This window comes from Cynocephalus volans, chromosome 3, assembly GCF_027409185.1.
Source record: "Cynocephalus volans isolate mCynVol1 chromosome 3, mCynVol1.pri, whole genome shotgun sequence".
In the NCBI taxonomy this organism is placed as follows: domain Eukaryota; kingdom Metazoa; phylum Chordata; class Mammalia; order Dermoptera; family Cynocephalidae; genus Cynocephalus; species Cynocephalus volans.
In genome coordinates this window covers 85684945-85702234 of record NC_084462.1, presented here as the reverse complement: position 1 = coordinate 85702234, position 17290 = coordinate 85684945, and the positions used below count along the sequence as shown (strand labels likewise).

Below are 17290 nucleotides of genomic sequence, written 5' to 3'. Positions count from 1 at the left end.
AACTTTTTCTTCCCCACTGTCTTTTCAGAGAGGAAATGATACTCAGAGGAAAGATTATAATAAGAAAGTCTTTGAAGAAAGGCCCTCAGAACAATAATTCAGAAGTTCATACTACAGGTGCGTAGTTCTGAATTCTAATTACTACCATAATAAAACATTGATGAAGTGCCTACTTGCTTAGGTCAATGTGCTAAATGTTGCATGTCTTCTAGAAAGACTGCCCTGATCCTTGGAATTTCACACAGCCTATTACTCTCCTTTCCTTTTCCAGAAATGAGGTTTACCTCTCATTGTTAGAAAGTTGTAATACCATTTTCGTTTATTCTCATGGGTATTGAAACTCTTGTTTGGTGATTTGTGTATCTTTTTTTTTTTTTTTCTTTGACCGGTAAGGGGATCGCAACCCTTGGCACGGTGTTGTCTGCACGTCGCTCAGCCAGTGAGCGCACCAGTCATCCCCACATAGGATCCAAACCCGCGGCTTTTGCGCCACCAGCGCCGCACTCTCCCGAGTGAGCCTCAGGGCTGGCCCGATTTGTGTCTCTTGAATGGCTGTCTCTGACTTGGATTATAAATTCCTGCAAAGGAAGTTTACTCCAGGACCTCAACTCTTTACTTTATCCAGAGAATAGAATTAGTTTTCCTGGATTGATGCTTTCTGATGCTGCAGGGCATATGCAAATTTGATGGCAGGTTACTGAGCCATCAGAAAAGAAGGTTCTTTGAATCCATTTGTCATAGCTTCTTTCTCTTGATACTTGTTCTAAGTCTCTACACACATATTAAATTGGAGGCCTGTATTTAATAGCACTGTTTCAGATGTTATGGAGCCTAATGGGTTGTTAAGTGTCACAAACAAAAGTAGAAATTAGGCGTACACTCATTTATGTGAACAAGTTCAGCCTTACGACCAAGCCCCTGTCTTCCTGGATGTTGCATAGTAATAATAGTGATTTTGACAAAAAATGAAATTTAATGTGCTATTTATTAAATACTGTGAGTTAAGTGCTATTCTATATGTTTTCAATCTGCTAACATCATGACTCCTCACCCCAACCCTGTTGTGTAGGTACTATTATTAGCACCCTTCAGGAGAAAGTAAATTGAGTTTGATGAAGGTCAGTGCCTTGCCCAAAGTCACCCAGGTTGTGAATGATGGAGCTGGGACTGGAACCCTGAGTGTTTGGCTCCAGAACCCTGCTCTCAACCACTAGTCTGAGATTATATTACCTGCTTTACAGAAATCAAACCATGCATGGGCTGCTGGAAAGTTCTAGGTGGGATAGTATGGCATAATGATTTAAGAGCTCTGGCTTTGGGATCAGGCCAGGGTTGAATCCAGTGCTGCTTCTTAGAAGCTCGATGACCTTGGCTAAGTTATGTAAACTCTCTGAGCCTTTATCTTGGAAATGGGGAAGAAAATAATAGTACCTGCCTCACAGGGTGGTACTGAGGATTAAATGAGATAACAGACACAAAGCATTTAGCACAGCACCTGGCACAAAGTAAGTGCTCACTAAATAGTAATTATTGTGGCTACTGATAGAGTCCTTGGATTTGGCAAGTGAAGCTTTAATATCCAGGAACAGGATTCGGTTGAAAGGTCCCTATTTGGCCCAGGTGGTAGGAAAGGGGCATTAGCTCTACCCACCCCAGGAAAGCCAGGACTTTCTCAGCAAAAGGCTGAGGCTGAGCCTAAGGGAGAATTTACAGCTGTGGTTCTCAGTATTGGATCCACATTGAAATCTCTGTGGGAGCTTTTAAAACTCCTGATGCCTCACTGCCTCCCAGATGATCAAATCGGAATCTCTAGTGATGGGACTGCAGCATCAGTTTGTGTTAAATCTCCGCAGGTGAATCCAACGTGCAAAGTTGAGAACCGTTTCCGGAGACTGAAAAGATGATCCCAGATACTGTCTTTCAGAAATAATGTGCACCATAAACATGGGAAGTGTAGGAGTTAGAGGAGGCCAAAGAGGGCTGAAAATAAGGGCAATTATAACTGTTTTAGGAGCTCCAAATATAACCTCCAGGCACTTTTAGTGAATTAGTCCAAGTCTCTTCAGCAGATTTTGTAGCAGTGGCACCACTTACTAACGCTATGCTCTGGATGGAGAATTCAAATAAAAATGCCTGATTTTAGTCCAGTTCTAACATTTCCAAGCTTGAACGTATCACATGACATCTTGGAGCCTCAGTTTCTTCAGTATGATGGGAATAATGGTGCCTGAGCTGCCTAAACAAATATTAGTTAGGTTTCCTAAGTCCCTATCAGTGGGGAAGGGATACTCCTACCCTCTGGTATCCACTTTCCAGATCCTGCCCCAGGAAGAACTAATAAGATGATTGATCAGAGTCTAGGGTTTTTATTGGGTCATGTTTTCTCTGGAAGAGGAGAGTTACTGTGCTGCAGAGGCTGAAGCCTAATCTTCACCTTCTCTCACTTTCTGCTCCCAAGCAGGAAGTACATAGGTATAGGCTCTGCCTCTCTCCAGTCCTGACATTCCCAGTTGATGGGTACTAATTTAAGCTGGGGATTCCTAGCATAGTTTACCACAACTTTGGAGTCCTCTGTTTTCCATTTAGGTACTATTCCTTGTGGTGTAGCTTTTCTTGGAGGAAACCCTTAGGGAGGAGTCGTGAATGATAGGGTCATCCTACCTCCACCTTGAACCTGTGATAACACTGTACTAGAAGGTACTGTGTGTGGTGGGGAGATAGATATAAAAGAAACATAGAGTTTAACAGGGAAGAGAAAGCATGCACAAAAATATCCAAAATACAAGGTATGGACTGATGACAAAAGCAGGGGCATTTAGAGATTTCGGACTCCAAGTCTTCCACACTCATGAGGCCTGGGCAGTAGCCTGTCATCACAGCTTCTTCAGAACTGCCCAGTTTTCTCTCAAGCATGGTGCCCTGAAAGATATCTCTTCTGCAGGAGCTCCCTGATAGTGCAGCCCGAGTCTCCGTGGAAAGCAGGTTACATGGAAGGTTAGTCTTCATATGTAGGAGCATTACAATGAATAGTCAAAACAGGCTCCCAGATTGAAGATGTCTCCAGGGCCAGTTATAAGGAATATAACTGAGTGAAATGGGCCAGGTGGGGACTGTGTTGTATCAGAGTGTGCATGGCCCTCTGAATGGGCAGCCACTCCTCCAGCTAATTGCTGCTGTGCAAAAGTGTTGAGACCAAGGTGGCCAGATTGTCCACTTTCTCAGGAGAAGCCAGGGTTCTTTATTTCTATGTGATATTCTTTATTTTTAAATGTTTCTAACTGAATCCAATTAAAAAATATAGACATATGACCATTGATCAACTAAAGGCTTTTTATCCTAATGGCTTTTGAAAAGTTATGCCACCTTTTGCTTCCTCCCTTTTTTGGTGTGTGTATAGTGACCTTTTTGCTTTTACATACTCTACATAAATGTATAAAAAAATGACATTTTCACATTTTAGGCAAAAATATACTTACCACTGTATTTGATGTAGCAAATGTGTCATATGGAGTGAATTTGAATTGCACACCATGTTTGGATGAATCCAAAGTGTTTTGCTTTGTTTATGCATGCCGAGTGTCAGGGATGAAGGGGTAGTAGCTTCTTACAACTCTCCAGCAATTGGATGTGTGTGCTATTTCCACATTTTGAAAAGCTCTCTTATTTAGCTTTTATTTAGCCCTGAGGGTGTTTTTTCTGTGTTATAACTTTATTTTCAAGTGCAGCTTGAGTGCAAGAAAACCATGAGCTCCCAAAAGGTTGAAAAATTGATGAGGAAAATGATGCAGAAAGAACAAAAATAAGTGCAATAAATCTTCATCACATTACATTTTATGTACGAACACTATTTACTTTCAAATTGTTGTTTATTAACTATACATGTGTTTTCATTGTTCAATTGGTTTACTTTTTTATAGTCTGAGAAAATAGTTTGGGTACCTTGGTTTGGGATGTAATACACAATTTTCCCATTCAAATGAATGGAAATATTTTTTCATTTAATGGCTTTTCACTTTGTAGCCAGTTTTTAGAAGAATGAACGAAAGTCCCTCATGAGAGATCAATGTTTCAATCTGTGGGCCCACACGAGGCGTGTCTGTGGACCGGATTTGTCCAGCAGGATGCTAGCTTGTGACATACAATGAAGGAATGGCTGCGAAAGTACTGTAAAAAGGTTAAAGTGCTGAACAGTGTGAAGGGTTATTACTCTCACCCTTTCAGGATCTGGGGTGAGGGGAGTGCTTCTACTTCTTAGGGACAATCTGTTGTTCATCCTCCTCCCTTTTCCCATCTATGATGCACAGGGACTGGAATCAAATTTGAACTTTCTGTCCATTTCCCTCTGAGGTCAGTCAGCCTCAGGAGCCTCTTGGTCACCTGTAACAACTGTGTAGATCCTGATGATTGGTTTGCATATTGATATTCCTTCCCCATCCTTGGTCTTGCTTTCTACTCCTATTTGTATTTTTTAAAAAACATCACCCCCTTGTAACATGCTGCTCTGTGTTCATAAGGGACAACCTCAAATATTTTGTGAAATCCATGTCTCTCTATCCAAACTAGCATTATCCCTCCATCTATTCTGCTGGAGTTCCCTACTTAGAGCTCAGATCTAAATATGATGATCTTGTGCTTAAAACTGCCAGGATTCCCTCTCTCTGTGGGCAGTTTATAATCTGCCCTTACTTAGGGCTCTAGTCAACGTAAGCTCCCTCTCATACATGCCATAATTTTGTAAATTTTGTTGAATGAGTAATATGTAAATATAATCATTATAATTTTCACCACAGCAGTAATTTTTGTGCACAGTAGCATGAGAATTTAGAAAACTTTTTTTTAAAAATCAAAAAGTAGTAATAAAGATGAATACTATGTCCCTCTACCTGAGATGAAAGAAAGCAGACAAGGGATTAAAGAATGGGAAGATCGTCAACCTGCTGAGGCTAAGTGGTCCCAGTATGGTAACGTGGTCACACACAGAAGGTAATTTACTGATCTTCAAATTTGTCAATCTAATATTATCTAGGCTCCTCCCTCAAACACACACCCTCCCTCTCTCTCAACAGGAGAAAACTGAAAGTGTAAATAACTCTCTGGCAAACTCAATTCTTGATCCCAAGTTCCTCCTTAAACCTCCCTGTCACTTTTTCTTGAGTAGAAGCAAGATAGGTTTTAACTATTATAGTCCAACTGAAGTTACTTTTTTCATGTTCTCTGGATTAAACTCTTAATGAAATATGACCGAGTGATGACAAGGAGGTATGTGGAAGATGCTGTGCTGTATGAGTGTAGACTTTGGGAAGGAGGTTGGAAATTAGTTTTGATCATGTCATAAATGAGCTGTGGATCCTGATTCATTTGTGTCTTAGATTTATGGATAAAATGCGAAATTAGATTGGATTGCCTCAAACAATCCTTCCAGCCCTCTGATTCTAAATAGAATGTTCTTAGGAAGAATGAACAAAGACACCAGATCCTCTTATTCATTCTTTCATTAGAAATATTTAGTGAGCACCTTCTGTATGCCAAACATTGTGCAGCCTATGGGATTCAGAGAAGACACAGAGCTCAAGAAACTGTTATTTTGCCAACAGCTTGCAGTTTAGTTAGTGAGTTACATGAATATCCACAGCACGAGGTAGAAATGAACTGATGCCATCAGAGACACACAGATCATGTAGACTGCTGTCAGAGTGAGTCATCATCTTGTCTCTGCCTCTCAGAGGGTGTCTATGAACTAGCAGCTTCAGCTTCAGCCTCACCTGGGTGGAATCTCAAGGCCCACTTAAGACCCACTGAATCAGAATCTGCATTTGAACCAGATCTGCAGGTGATTTGTGTTCTCATTTAAACTTGAGAAGCACAGATCTGGTTCAAATCCATTATTTTATAGGTGAGGAAACAGTCCCCAAAGGATGAAATAACTTGGCTGCAATAATGGGAGAGTCAGGACTTGAACCCAGAGCCCCTGATTCTTGGTGGAGTATGTCCACTCTGTGTCGCCTCTTTATTTTGAGGTGCTATGGTATTTCAGAGAGAAACAATGATTGGAAACTGTGCTCAGTTCACTTACAACATGAACCAAAACGAACTTTGCATCTCAAGCCAGATTGGGGGATCCAGCCTGTTGTGCCTTTCATGGGTCATGTTGTTTTAAGTATTGTTTCTCACTGGTAAAAATTAATGCTGTGTCTCATCCCTGAACTTTCTTTGAAATGCAGAAATATTGGCAATCACCAAAGATGAGAGGAAACTTGCTGCCTCTGCCAAAAAAAAAAAAAAAAAAAAAATCTCAAGCTGGGTTTCATACTTTGTCATCAAATCCATCACCACCGGTGGAGGAAGAAAACCCCTTAAGACCTCCAAGCACATACCCCCCCTGAAGGAAAGTCAGAGAATCATCTTCCCACACGTGTATGTAGCCTGTGGAATGGGCTCCATAACATGGGCCCTCTGTGCTAAACAGAAGGCATGAAAGTGAAGTGAGAGGCTAGTTCCTCAATGAGCCTTTCTATATTCTACTTTTAAAAAATAGTTTTACTCGGCTTTGGTAGAGAATTCACAGGGTTAATGACTAAAGAATGGAGTTCTTGTAATCAATATAGTCCTCTGGCTTTATTGATTAGAATCACCTGCTTATTTTGCAGCTAAGTTTTTTTTTTTTTTATCCCATTCAAAACAAAGACACCCTAGGGGACCATTAACTTAATGGCATTTAAGACTTTTTTTCATTGCTAAGAAAGTAGTTAATTATTATTAGCGCCTAAAAATCTCAATCTAGACAGAACACTTGAATGAACACACTGCCAAAATGGTAGTTACATGTCTCCTATGAATGGGTACCAATTTGCAGCTTAGTGAAAAAAAAATGCTGCTTCCTCCTTAGAGTGATTCAGGAGGGGTGTGACTCCACACTTAACTCCTGGAAAAAAAAAAAAGAGAGACTTGGCAGAGCTCTTCTTCAAAGGAGCTGAAGTGGAGCAGCTTTCCCAAACATCACATGTGCCTGGTGGACACCGTTGTTATATGCACAAGCATTTCACTCCAGAACCTGTCCAAAGAAATGGATTGCCAGTATGGAAACTCTTTAAAGACACCAGGTCAATTTTATTTTATTTCAAGAACACATTCATTGTTCTGCTTCAAGAAAACAAATCAAATGCAAACCCATGGTATTCACTGAGTAACTTGCTTCTGCTTGTTTGGGAAAATGCTCAGGATTTAATATCACTCAATGATCTGTTTCTTTTCTCCTTGTTCAATAATGACAAACATTAATCACCACACACATCTTTATTAAGCACCTACTATGTGTAAGATGTTGTGCTTAGTGCTTTTGAAGTATGGTGGTAATACCTAAGGCTTATTAGTGTTTTAGCATTTACAGAGTACTTTTTATATTTGTCCCTCACAACATCCTCCTGGGGTTCACAGGGAAGGGGACTGCTTGCTACATTTTATGGATAAGTAAACTTTACAAAGTTCTGTGAAACACAGAGTTGCCATATGACCCAGCAATTCTATTCCTAGGCATCCATACCCAAGAGAATTGAAAACATATGTTCACACAAAAACTGGCACAAGATGTTCATAGCAGCATTATTTGTAATAGCCAAAAAGTAGAAACAACCCAAATGACCATCAATCGATGAATGAATAAACAAAATATGGTCTATCTGTACAATGGAATAATATTTAGTAAGAAAAAGGAATGAAGTAATGATATCTGCTTCAACATGGATGAACCTCAAAATCATTCTAAATAAAAGAAGCCAGACACAAAAGGCCACATATTATATGACTACATTTATATGAAATGTTCAGAAAAGGCAAACCCATAGAGACAGAAAGTAGATAGATAAGCGATTGCCAGGGGCTGGGAAGAAGCTAAAGGGGAACGACTGCTAACGTATATGGACTTACATTTTGGAGTAATGAAAATGTTCTGGAATTAGATGGTTATACAACCTTTGAATATATTAAAAGCCATTGAACTGTACACTTTAAAGGCAAATTGTATGATATGTGAATTATACCTAAATTAAAAATAAAAAGATTTTTTACCAGTGACTTATCCAATGGCAGAAATGAGGCAAGTACCCATGCTTTTTGAATGGCAGACCGACGTTCAGGTTCAGGTTCAGGTTCAGCGTCAGGTTCCAGTTTTAATGTCAGGTTCAGTTTCCATGGTCTACATTTAATAAACATTTCCTGAATTAAAATAAAGGAATAGTTCTTATCTTCAGGGACCTTGCATGTATAAATACGAGAAGACAAAATACTGGGCAATAAATGGTGAGTCAGAAAAAGTGATATGAATAGAGTCCTCAAAGCCATCTCTCAAAGTGAGATTTGTGGGACCCACTCCAAGAGGTTTGGATTCAGTGGGTCTGTGATGTATTCCTCGGACTCTATACTTTAAAAAAAGACTTTAGGTGTGGAGGAGACTCATCCATATCCCGTTCTCTTCTCCTTCTTGCCATCGAGAAGATCACACTTCCCCACCCCCTCCAATTGAGTGAACAACGTGACTAGTTAGTTCTACCTAGTGGGTCAAGAGTGAAAGTTACATTTATCAATTCTGGGTTGAAGCATTTAATTGCCAGTATCAGACCCTCCAGCATTTTCTTTCATTGCTGTGCCAATCAAGGGGGTCATATGTTTTAGGTAGTTCAGGTATAGGATGGTGGAGTTTTCATTAGCCTGGGTCTCTGAGACACTGCATGGAGCAAAATGACACTGGTAAGTTGCCCAGATCTGCAGTGGGCTTTGCTTCAGTAGCAAGTGAACCTTTGTTGTGTTAAAACATTGAGATATTGAGGTATTTGCAATGCTGGTATAACCTAGCTTATCGTTAATCAGGGGATTCTGATGATTAACCAGGTTTGGGAATCAGTGGTAGAGATAATTAATTGTAAAGAATTGGGGAATGAAAAAATTATCAAAACTGGGAGTGATTAGGAAAGGCTTAACAGAAGAATTTGAGCTGGGCCTTGAGAGATGGATAAGATTGGGACAGAGAGGAGTAAATGGGACATTCTGCTTGGGGAACATCTCATGAATGATATCAAGGGAACATGCCAAAATAATATCTCATCTGATTTACTTTTTTCTTAAAAATCAACTAAGGCTTTTCTTTTTTAATGTGTGGAGAGGGAAGATGCTTCAACTGTCTATTTTCTAGCTGGACAAAATGGAATAACAATCCACATGCAATGTCATGCAATGAATCTTTCAGCAGACATGGATCATTTCAGTGCTTTCTCTGTTCAGATGGACAATTGTCCTGAATTCTCCCTGCAGAGGGAATGTAAGCATCTCATTTTTAATGGAGTTAGGGAAGGTTATCTGATGCAAGACTTGAATGCCAGGCTGAAAGTATCCTCCCCCACCACGTTGGGAAAAAACCCTACTTGTTTTCCTTTGATATTTATATGCAGGTGGAGTATTGTTACTATTTTCATCTTTGAAACAGCAACCTCTGCTGCCAGCAGGTTCTCATTCCTCAATTCTGCTCAACTGTCCTTGTTCCTTTTCTGCCAGTTCTTAGCTTCCTGTCTCCCATCCTCCAACCTCTCAAAATACGAGCTCAGTGAGGGGGAGAGAAAAGGAACGTATTGAGTGCTTTATGTGTGCCACATACGTGCTAGACTCATATCTTCTCATCTAATCTCTGAGAGGTATTGTTTTCCCCATTTTTGTGGGTGAGAAATGCTGAGGCTGGTAATTAAGGAGATCGCCCAGAAGTACACAATTAGAAAGTGGTGGAGCCAGGACTCAAACTGAGGGCTCTTTGACTCCGATGTCCTTTATATGATACCACACCACCCTCAGTGAGCTGGCAGCACTGCAATTTATTAATGTGTCTTCCTTTGTACCAAATTACATAAGCTGCTTAATTGGCAAGACAGGGGTATAGATGTAAATCTTTCCATCTTTCACAATGTACGTGTAATCTTGCTTAAACCTGTCTTATTCTATGTAGTAAGAATTTGCTAAAGAAAGGGAAATATTAGTAAAGCTTGATTCTAATAAATTCTATAGCCTCTTTTACATTGAGTCAATATGGATGAGACATTCAAACACTGACAAAAATTTCTTGCCCTATTTTAGCTCTTAAAGAATTCTGAGTACTTATGACATTGTTGCAGGTATATAGAGGATGATTTTGGTGGATCATAAATAACTTACAGCTGAATAAAAACTGTGGGGCAGCAAAAGATCAGACCAAACAACCTATTCCACACACAGAGGATCATTCATTTATTTGTTCATTCCACAAATATTTACTAAGTGCCCAACATGGGCCAGGCATTGTTCTAAGTGCTGCAGATACAGGAAGTAGCAAATGAGACAAAGTCCTGGCTGCCGTAGGATTTACAGCCTATTAGAATCAGACAATAAACAAGAAAATATAAGTTATTGTCATATATAGCAGAGTAATGTCCCCCAAAGATGTCCATGTCCTAATTCCTGGAACCTGTGAATACGTTGCCTGACATGGCAGAAGAGATTTTGCAAATATGATTAAATTAAGGACCTTGAGATGGGGTGATTATCCTGGATTTTCTGGGTGGGCCCAATCTAATTACAGAGGTTCTTAAAAGTGAGAATGTTTCCTGGCCATACTTGGAGGGAGACATGATTATGGAAGAATGGTCAGAAAATGGCAATGTTGCTAGCTTTGAAGTTGGAGGAAGGGGGTCATGCATCAGAAAAGGTGGGTGGGCTCTAGGAGCTGGAAACCGTGCAGAGATAGATTCTCCTCTGGGGTCTCCAGAAAGGAACACAGCCCTGCAGACACCTTGATTTTATCCCACTGAGACCTGTGTCAGACTTCTGAATGACAGAACGGTAGGATAATACACTTGTGTTATTTTAAGCCACTAAGATTGTGGTAATTGTTAAAGCAGCCATAGAAAATTAATACATCACACTAATGTATTTTATGAGGGTAATAATTACTCTGAAGAAGATAATACAAGAGGAGATAACTGGCAACTGTGGGTGGGATGGCACGTTTTTTCCCTTTAATACAGTGGTCAGGGAGGGCCACTCTGAGGGGGTGATAATTGGCAGAATCCTGAATGATGAGGAGCCAGCCATGTGGAAATCTGGAAAGAGTGTTCTAGGCAGAGGAAACACCACACTGGTCTGGAGGGAGCTGTCCAGTGTGTTATGCTGGTGGGGTAATGCCGAAAGGGCTTGGTATAAGTTTATCAGAAACAAGGCTTTCATTCATTCGTTCAGTCATTCATTCACCAATTCACTCATCTATTCCTCATTTTTCATTCCACAGATATTTATTGAGTAGCTCTGATGTGCCAGGCACTGTTTCAGCTGTTGGAAATACAGCACAGTAAACAAGTCAATTCCACACTGATCTGTCCTTCAGGGCTTGGTTTTACCTGGACGTGGAATTCTTGGGTGTGTTTGCCCTTCCAGATACTGGACAGTACCTGGACAATTCTTACCTCTGAATATTTCTCAGAGGAACCAGTATAAGAATAATACTGTACAATTAAGGCATTTATATACATCTTCCTCCAAAATATTTAATTTGTAGTAATAATATTAACAATACTCCATCATTCACTTTTAACATATCATGTTGGTTTTTGGTACCTAATATGCCTGGCATGATTCATTCTTTAGATGACTTCAAGTTTCCTGTAAAGTCAGAAAATTGTATATCTGTGTGGCCATAAACACACGGAACAGGAACATTTCAATCAACCCTTTTTGATCCACATGATTCCACCCCAACATTTTTTACCTCGCCAAATCCCTGAAGTTATTTTTCTGTTGTTAAATTTACTAATTTAGTCAGTGAGAAAGATAAGCAAGAATGTATTGGCAAAGTCACCTATCTCTTCAAACAGCTGATGTTCCTGCAAATCAGAATTGATTTGAATTAAGGTGAATGATAAACGTGTCCTGTCAGACCGCCTCCTGGGAGTCGACTCGGTGAGTTTTCAGGGTGAATTTTCTTTGTCCTCCTGGCCTCAGGCTGACTCTAGCTCTGCCTTTCTCTTCTCGCCAAAGCTCACTTTATCTTCCTCTGCTTCGCCTCCCCACCTCATTCCCACCTCGCCCTGCCATGCCAACCTTGAGCCTAGTTTACCCTGAGCAGTCACAGATGGGCCTTTTCCTTCCATAAACCCCATTAGACCATTGTCAAAATCAAAGAGCCTGCTGAGTGAGGCTGAATCTGTGGGGAAAAACTTGTAGAGATCTGGAACCTTGAGAGTCTGACTTGTGGATGAGTTACTCCCCACCTGGAAGTGTTGGAGGGAACCACTCATAGATTCCTGCTGTGTTGAGCTGGGGTGAAATCATGAGGTGTGCGGCCTTTTCTCTCATTGCTCCCCCCAACCCCCACCCCTTACTACCTCCTGGCCTGGAATATTCCTTCTCCTAGCACTGTAACACTTTTGGATGTTCCTCTGACTAGCTCAGGGGCAATCTAGGGAGTGAACACAAGAGAATGGCCCTCTTGAAAGTAAGTAACAAATTTCCTTAACTCCTCTGGACCTCCTGCTCCTTTACATCTGCTACTTCCTTGACTTCAGCTTTCTTTGCCTCTAGGTCCTATTCTTCCTTCAAAACTCAGCTCAGAAATGCCTGGAAAGCATTTTCTGGACCGTGCCTCTCACTCCAGATTTAAACCATCTCTTAGGTCCCGCATCCTTGGGCACATCCTCTATCACGGCCCCAATTGGCTGAATCTTGAATTTGTGCTTGCATGTGTTTCCCTGGGATCTCCAGGAAGGCAGAGACCCAGATCCTGACATGTTATGGATGCTTAGAAAAGGCTTGTTGAATGCACATTCTTCAGGGCCAAGGGCAGAACTGAGCAGAGTATTTCCTGGCCCCAATGGTTATATGAGTAATATCTACTTTACATAAATTACCTAAGAATAGCAGAGTCTGGAATTAAGAACCATGCTAAAATTGACATATATATCTTGTGTGAGTAACGGCATTTATAAAAGATCGTATTCTGAAAAACAGCAGGAGTCCATTTTATACGTGTTAACATTTTATAAGTATTGCCATTTAAACTTACAATTTTGGTTCAGACATTGGAATTATGTCATATGTAGAAAGTCAAACATGTTCAAAAGGGTGACCTGTCGCAGCCCAAATGCAGAAAAATGGGTAAGGGCCGTTCAAAATCAACTCAAGTGTCCATAAATGTTGAAAGAGATATTCTTTTGAAATTTAAAAAACAAATGAAACAAAATAAATAAACAGGTCATTTTTTCTTGGAGGACAATTTGAGACAGAGAGTCAATCAGAAGCAAAGGCAAAAAGCCGTGCTTCCTTCTCCATTCGCACTTGGTACATGGAGAAGATACAGGCATAATTGACTCAAAGAGTTTCTCTTTTCCCATGGGTTGCTGCATTCATGTTTTCCAAACCCCAGGGAACTACAGAGACTTTTCCTAATTTCCAAGTAAGTCCTTTGAATGCCAAATTGTAGATACCCCTGAGCACTGTAAACCAAAATGTGTCATGGCTAGCTAGCTCTTAGCTGGATCATTCACAAAGGAAAACAGACCCCTTTGCAGTTTGCTCATGGAAGCGCCTGAAAGAGTCCAACTGCCTGACCGATCAGGGCACTAATTGACTGTTTGACCTACATTTATTAAGCACCTATTACGTGCCAAGCACCTGGAATGAATGAAAAATAAGAGGTTTCTCTTCTCCAAAACGTAAATCTCATAGACAGATATCTAGTCCTTAATCACCAGAAACCAGAGATATCCTTGTACTCCTTGGTATCTTCACCTACCTTTAGCAAGTCAAAATTATTGACTGTTCCTGTAATATTTTCAAGTTTTGGGGACCCGGATTTTATGTGTCAGATGAAGAATAATATGAGTTATTTTTTGTGCATTCTGGGGGAGGCCTTCAATTTGCATTTAAAAAGATACACTATTTCAAGTTATTTTTTGGAATTAGGCAGAGTGGAAAACAAATAAATACACATACGAATTTTGGTCACAAATATGAGAATGGTTCCAAACTTGGACATAGAAGATGAGCCATTTGGCAGATAGATCTGCTTAAGTGCAAACCATTTCTGCATACTAATTATACACATTATCAGATATGCATACAAATGTACACACGCATAGTTGTTATTGATCATGGATTAAAGGGTCTGAGAGCTGGAAAAGGGCCTAAGTTCATGAAGCCCTTCATTTCTAAAGCATACTACTACAACTAATGATAGTAATCATAACATAGCAGTCATTTCAAGCATCTGCTATTTGTGCGATGTCCACCAGGCTATAGTCTCCATGAAGGTAGGAATCAGCTCTGTTCTCAGTGCCTGCATGTAGTTAGCACTCAGCTGCTCATGATGCACAAGTGAATGACATGTGCCAGGCTCCATACTGGACACTTCACACACATGATCCCCCCGAGTCTTCAAAACCACCCATAGTCAACATTACTGTCTCCATTTTGCAGATGAGGACACAAAGACTGAGAGAGGTGTAGTAATGTGTTCAGTCTAATGGTTTGTTGTTAATGAAAGAGCAAAGATGAAAATCCAGGTCTTCTGACTTTCCACTCCAGGGGTCTTTCCACTGAATACCCTATCATCTCTGAACATGTCCTCTTGTGTATGCTAAAGATCAGACTTGGATTAATGTCTATAAACAAGGTATGAATATCAGCAAATTAATTAGTGAAGGTCATATTTACACTTCACCCAGTGTCAACTTGAGTTATTTGTTTGAATGAGGATTTCCTCAATTTATTGCAGTCAGTTATCGCTGCCCCTCAGTAGCAGGCACTGAGCTTGAATTTCACGAGTCTGTGTGAATCGCTATCTTGTAGTTCTTAGCACAGGCTGAGCCTCAGTCAATATTTTTACTGTAGGGCATTCTATGGAAGACTACAGGTGTTACTTAAGCTAATAAATGACTACCCTTCAAAATGAAATTACAAGCAATACCCTAATTAATGAAGGCAGTAACAGCTACTCTTTGTTTACAATGTCCCCATTGCCCAAGTTTGTTCACTGGCTGGACTCTCCATGTCCCCAGTGATTTACGAATCCAAAGGAGAGTGGAGAAAACATAAAATTTATTTTTCCATGATTTGAGGCATGAGCTTCCCTAGCATTTCAGAGCCCTACATTTCTGTGATGGGCTTTGATTCAATCCAGCCTGAATGAAAGACATTTCATCACCCCAGAATGCATTTCTTTATTTGCCTTGGATCTATGATTCTGTCAGTATTGAGAGAAAAGAAAAATCAATGCTGCACTATAAACCTCGGGCCGCCTCTGGCCAACGTGGTCAGCATGGTGTGAGCAAAGGAAATGGCAGGGGAAAAAATTGACCGCTCAGCAAGAGTGTGGCCAGTAACGGACACAGCTCAGGGCTAATAACAGCTTGCAATTACACATGGAAAGCCATAGCGTGTAGGGCATTCAGTGTGAGGGGGATGTAATACAATTTATTGAACCACCGGTTAGAGTTCTGCAGCTTCTCAATAAAAAAAGAGTGTTGGGCCTGTACTCCTTAAAACACCGACTTATATGGTGCCGACAAGTGAAGGAGACTCAGAAAAACAGAAAGCCTTGTATTAGCTGGAGAGCAATCAGAAGACTGTGGCCTATTTACATTTAAAATTAGGCATCTACCTATATATCTATCAATCAAACTTAGTGCACACAGAGTTTTGGCATTTACTGATTCATTCTATCTATCTATCTATCTGTCTATAATCTCCATAAAATTCCAGTTTGGGGATCTGTCTCTAACCATATCTAAAACCAAGTTAATGATAATGAGCTGAGTAAATATATACAGACATGCTGAATGTACATATTTCATGACAAAAAGTGCAGGGAACTCTCCGTGAGAAATACTAACTAGCAGCTTTGCTGGTGCATTCTGCACTTGTCATCCATTTTCTTAACTCTCCAGTGAAGGGCCCCTTTCCTACTGATGCTTACTTAACAACTAGTGATTCAGAGACCAGCATGCTTTGACCAGCCATTAGGGTCCTTGGAGGAAGCAAAGAGGAAATGACTCGGAACACCGAGGCTGCCAGTTCTTGCCTTGTTGGGCTCAGGTGGGGCTCATCTTCCTTTGTTTGGTGCTGAACTCTGCTGGAGCAAAAGTTTGTCTCTGGGTGTGGAAAGATTTCCAGGGCCAGCTGCTTTTCACTGATTTTCCTCTTTTCGCTGTTCTGCAGACAACCCTGTGAGTGTCCCCAGGAATGTCAGAGTTCTTCTTTCTGGGGCCAATGTAGCAGATTTGGGTTTTCTCAGAGCACCTCTGCAGCTTCTAGATGCCTGCAGGCACAGGCTTCTCCTCGTTCTCAGACTTTTCTGCCCTTTCCTTTTCTGCAAGTAGAAATTGCTGTGAACTGGGCCGAACCCGTGGCTCACTCGGGAGAGTGCGGAGCTGGGAGCGCAGAGGCCGCAGGTTCGGATCCTATATAGGGAAGGCCGGTGCGCTCACTGGCTGAGTGTGGTGCAGACCACACCGTGCTGAGGGTTACGATCCCCTTACCGGTCACACACACACACACACACAAAAATTGCTGTGAACCAGGTAGAGCAAAGACATACTAACTAATTGACATTTTTATGTAAATGATTTTTGTGCACTCATATTGCCAGGACAGATTTTAATCAAAACCTTGAGTAGATCTCAGGCCCTCTGTTGCAAGGCTGTGTAGATAGCATTTTCTAAAGGAAGCCCTTGTAGTCATGGGAGAGCTGTTTACTTGGTAACGAAGAGAGCACCCTTTAAACATTCTTGCTCTGGAGATCTGGAATTTAAATTGAGAACAAGTCCAGGAGGGATAGAATAGCCCCAGTAATTACACAGGGGAGGGGTTGGGTCCTTTAAGCTTGGTGAGTATGTCACTGAGTTTGGCACACTTTGCCAAGCCACGATTTTGGCTGGGCAAGTGGCAGAGGGTCTGGGGTGGAGAGTGGGTACCAGTGAGTTGGCAGAGAGCCATCTTTGAACTTCACATTTGCTCTGGGTGATTAAAGGCTGAATGAAATTGATGGAACCAAACTAGGTGACCTGTGAGCTCTCTGTCCCCCTCATAGCAAAGTCAAATGTGAGTGGGGAGAGTGAAGAGGGGAGGGGATGGTCCCTGAAAGTAGCTGAGCCAGAGTCCTATTATCCTTTGACACACACGGCCACTCGTCCCTCTCCTGGAAAGCGTCTCTCGTTGATTCTGTCCGCCGTAATCAGTCTCACCCGGACACACACCCCCTTCTTGTCTAATTTCCCTCTTCTCCTCT

General features: G+C 41.1%; 1 pseudogene; it reads right to left on the bottom strand.

Annotated features, from left to right (window-relative positions):
* Nucleotides 1-12363, bottom strand: part of LOC134372599 (large ribosomal subunit protein eL42-like) — a 126068-nt pseudogene extending 113705 nt beyond the window's left edge.
* Between the last annotated feature and the right edge of the window lie 4927 nt (nt 12364-17290).